Source organism: Durio zibethinus, unplaced genomic scaffold, assembly GCF_047325235.1.
Source record: "Durio zibethinus cultivar Kanyao isolate XHJ-2024 unplaced genomic scaffold, ASM4732523v1 HiC_scaffold_304, whole genome shotgun sequence".
Taxonomy (NCBI): Eukaryota; Viridiplantae; Streptophyta; class Magnoliopsida; order Malvales; family Malvaceae; genus Durio; species Durio zibethinus.
The window spans coordinates 47,501-52,500 of NW_028322927.1; the positions used below are offsets into that span (position 1 = coordinate 47,501).

General features: G+C 28.5%; 1 non-coding gene across 1 annotated transcript; it reads left to right on the forward strand.

Moving 5' to 3' along the window:
* Positions 1-462: 462 nt before the first annotated feature.
* Positions 463-550, forward strand: TRNAS-GCU (transfer RNA serine (anticodon GCU)). Its single transcript has one exon. It is a non-coding gene; the product is annotated as a tRNA-Ser (tRNA).
* Positions 551-5,000: the final 4,450 nt, after the last annotated feature.

A 5,000-nucleotide genomic window follows, 5' to 3' on the forward strand; every position in this document is an offset into this window, starting at 1 on the left:
ATTCAATCCAATAACAAGATTTTTTTGTTACAACAAGTCAGATCGCAGAATCATAGAAAAAATTATTTATTTGAGTTGAAAATAAAAAAATGAGCCCGGCCGGGTCAGTACCCGGCCGGTCCGTGGAAATTGGAAATAAAAAAGTCCCTTTTGAGCGAAATCAAAATGAAATGGAATTACTGATAAAAGTTGTATATATTTATATTCTATATAATAAAATTAAGAATCTATAGATATATAGATTAATAATACCCTAATAAGATTAATAATACTCTAATATTAATATAAATAAATAAAAATTAATATAATTAATATATTAATATAAATAAATAAAAATATAAATAAATAAAAATCTATATAACAAAATAACAAAGGTCTATATAACAAAGGAAAGAGGGCTTTTTTCAAGCATTTCTTTTTGCGTGCTGTAACTGTAACATAGTAATTATCTTTTCTAAATTAGGAGAGATGGCTGAGTGGACTAAAGCGTCGGATTGCTAATCCGTTGTGCGAGTTATTCGTACCGAGGGTTCGAATCCCTCTCTTTCCATTTCGGTTTTTGACAGTGGAATAGATCAAATCCTAATACCATTTATAAAAATGAAGCAAGGAACTCTCCCTTTTTTATTCTTCCCGTCCAGGATTACCAGGATTACGTCCCGGATCATTAGATAGGAGTCCGAAGATGAAGAGAGAAACAAAGAATATCGTTGCGGTGTAAACAACGAATTTAAGATTACGCATTGTACAACCTCCCATAGAATTTTTTTGTAAAAAGAAGAGAATGGATTCTTCGTTTTTATTTTTCTATTTATATACGCAATTATACGCAATTTTTATTTTTCTATTTATATATATATACGCAATTATACGCAATTTTTATTTTTCTATTTTTATACGAAAATAGATTCCTCGTTTTTATACTACATAGCCTATTTTGACACCAAGAAATAAAGTGATTTCTAGAATTTCTAGAAATCGAAAAGAATTTTCAGAAATTCATTTATAATAAGAGTTGAGTTTTTCATTACAAAAAAAAATTTCTTTTATACCAACAATATATATATTGTGGCGGACTTTAATCCAAATAGTGGTTCTTCGGCGAAAAAGGGTCAGAATGAGGAAATGGGATGATCCAGCTTTATCATGGCTTTCCAAGAATTTCAATCTTTGAATTGAGGGTTCGGTTCGTTCATAGTGTTCATAGTGGTAAGACTTATCTAATCTTTTCAATTGTTACAATTTTTTTTTTCTTGAATAAATCATGAATTTTTCTAGGACAAGTATTAAGGATCTCATCGAAAACTTACAGCAGCTTGCCAAAACAAAGGCTAAGAGAAAAAAGAGAACAGGTAATTACTGGCATAAAATCTACGATTGGATTCAAAAAAGCATAGGCCTCGGGCAATTTGGCGAATAAAAAACTACTCGAAAAAAGGGCAGAATTCAAACAGATACAGATCAAATTAAAGATATTAAGATTAAGCATAACAAAATTTTTGTTCTTGGAGATAATTTTGATTGAGTTATTAATATGTTTTTTGATATAAGGAAAAAAATGAAGAAAGGAAAATAAGGCAGACTAAACAATACTTCTTTGAACTCACCCAATCAAAAAGCCTTCAATTCTTACAAGAGAATAGAAGAAATCATACTTTCATACAATATCTTAATTGAATTATATGTAATGATCAATAAATTCGGTTTAATTCTCTATCCATACGTGCCAAAATCCTAGCAAGAATCTAATCTATTCCATAGTTATTTGGAACTGGAATTGACGAACAGGGAATACCCATATTAGAGTTTAGTAGTTTCAAATAGAAATCTAAATGGGGCGTGGCGCCGAGTGGTAAGGCAACGGGTTTTGGTCCCGCTATTCGAAGGTTCGAATCCTTTCGTCCCAGAGCCTACTCTTTTTATATATCAGAATAACGATATCCGAATCTAAATTGCTCTTTTTTTTTTTAACAACCTTCTTTCTAAGAGTCAAATATTGGAGAAAATGTGATTCTTGCTTTTGATTTTTAATGATTTCTTAAGATTGGCACTCGAAGAACTGTGAGATTGGCGAATCTATTCTATCGAGTTATTTGATCTATCGAGTTATTTGAAGATGCAAGGCAGATTCAAAAAGATTAGTTTATTTGTGTTATTTATAATATTCGTAATATTATTATTATTAATTATATTATTAATTTCTTATTAATTAGAATAGAAAAGCTTAATATTAATAAAAGTATAAAAAAATAAAAATATATTGTATTCATACAATATGGGTTAATTTGAATTCTTATTGAGGCTTTTTCTTCCTAAATTATCTATTTATTTCATATAGATTCATATAGAAGGAAATTGATCTTCATATAGAAGGAAAAAGTATAGATAGATTACTATGTATCGACTGAACCAATGACTATTCATGATTCCATAATTGAATCAATGTTCCAAACTAGAGGAATGTTAAATGTTCCAAACTAGAGGAATGTTATGGTAAAACTTCGTTTGAAACGATGTGGTAGAAAGCAACGTGCGACTTGAAGGACATGATCGGCTGTGGATGTCAAAACCCACCACCTTCCATTATGTAGAAATGAAGGTGCTTTTGGCTCGACATCCTTTGTTCTGTTCTATTATAATCCGTCTTTTTGTTGGGTTGTAATGTAAATAGTACAGGATGGAGCTCGAAGAGAAACATCCATTTTTCAGGGGCAAGGATCTAGGGTTAATTAATGGAAATAAATAAGTTGGAACAACTTCGTAAGTCTATTTTTGATATAGAAATCGAAAAGCTCCGATTCAAACTATTTTCAAATCAAAAAGAAAAATTGTTGGAATTGGTAAAACTCTTTCGATCAAAAGTGTATAATGCGGGAATTAATCGTTCATATGATTCTTTGATAGAAAGAAAAAAAGAGAGAAAAAGGGGCATGTTGCTGCCATTTTTGAAATGATTAAATATCGCCGAAGTAATGTCTAAACCCAATGATTCAAGACAAAGATAAAGGATCCTAGAACAAGGAAATACCCTTTTCAATTGTCTCAACAACTAGATCAAAATGAAGAATCGAAATCGATTCTAAACGAGACAAACAAAAAAAGGGGTTAGAGACCACTCAATAAAAGAATGCCTAAGGATTTTTTTTTGAGCATTTTGAGAGTTATTTGACTTGAGTTATGAGAGTACGAATGCTTTTTTCTTCTTTTTTTTTGAAAAAAAAAAGACGGGTTTAAATGTCTAATTGATTTGCCGGGTTTATGGATCTTTTTGACATTCTAATTACATACATTATAATTCCATACATAGACATAACTTTTAATAGACATAACTTTTAATCATTTTTTTTTTTTTTTCTCGAGCCGTACGAGGAGAAAACTTCTTATACGTTTCTAGGGGGGGGGTATTATTTAACTACATCTATCCCAATGAGCCGTTTATCGAATCGTTGCAATTGATGTTCGATCCCGAAGAGAGGGAAGAGATCTTCGAAAAGTTGGTTTTTATGATCCGATAAATAATCAAACCCATTTGAATGTTCCCGCTATTCTCTATTTCCTTGAAAAAGGAGCTCAACCCACAGGAACTGTCCATGATATTTTAAAGAAGGCCGGGGTTTTTACGGAACTTAGTCTTAATCAAACAAAATTCAATTAATGAAATACAAAAAAGAGGGGGTGGATGACTCATATCTAGCTTTGTATAAATTTTTCTTTATAATTTCCTCCCCCCTCTTTTGTTTTATTCATACTTTTTTATTTATTATTCGTATTTCTTATTGCTTTGCTACTATAGAATACCGTGTTCTATAACAGATTTTATTGAGCTAATTTTATTGATATAAAATATAGAGAAAAAAGATCAATTGAATAAATGAAGTAATTGCATTTAAAAAAATAACATAAAATAAGATAAAAAAAAAAAAATAACATAAAATAAGATAAAAAAACAGAGAAAATAACAAGAAAAAATAACATATAAAAATAGAAAATATTAATAATAATTAATAATAAATAATAATAATTAATAATAAATAATTAATAATAAATATTATAATAATAAATATTATAATAATAAATATTATAATAATAAAAATAATAAATATTATAATAATAAATATTATTAATAATAAAAATAATAAATATTATAATAATAAATATTATTAATAATAAAAATAATAAATATTATAATAATAAATATTATTAATAATTAATAATAAAAAATACAATATAATAAAAAAAAAAAAAAAAATTGACTTAATTCTTTTTTTCATTGTATTTTTTTATAGTCTTTTTTATATTCTTTATTCTTTTCTCAACATTTATATTCAAAATTTACAATCATATTGACAACAGTGTATCGAACAAATATAATTCGATCGTAGATAAATAGATCTATTTATCCCCGCCCACAAGTTTGGCACTTCACTTCATTCAAATAATGGGTTCTTTCTTTGAATTTGTTGTGATACAAGAAGTTTTTTTTATTGTAATTGTATATTGTATTGAAAAAAAAAAAAAAAAATGGATAACAATGGAATGAATAAGACAGGAGGCGGTCCACAAATTTTCACTTATTCTATTTCTATGTTTTTATCTTAGAATTTCGTGTATTTTTATTTTATTCAAATTTTTGCTAATTTCATGTTTTGATTGCCTCGTGCAATTCCATTTTTTTTTTATTCCGATTTTTTTCGGGTTGCTAACTCAACGGTAGAGTACTCGGCTTTTAAGTGCGACTAGCATCTTTTACACATTTGTATGAAGAAAGGGATTCGTTCATACCATCGGTACAGTTTGTAAGACCACGACTGATCCTGAAAGGAGTGGATGGAAAAAAGAGCATGTCGTATCAATGGAGAATTCTAAGAATCCATTTTTTTTCCGGATCAGTCCAAAAAAAAAAATCGTCTTTGAATTTTTGGTGCGGAACAAAAAAAATTAATTGAATTCAAAGTTGGGTCGAGTGAATAAATGGATAGAGCTCTACGGCCCCAATTATA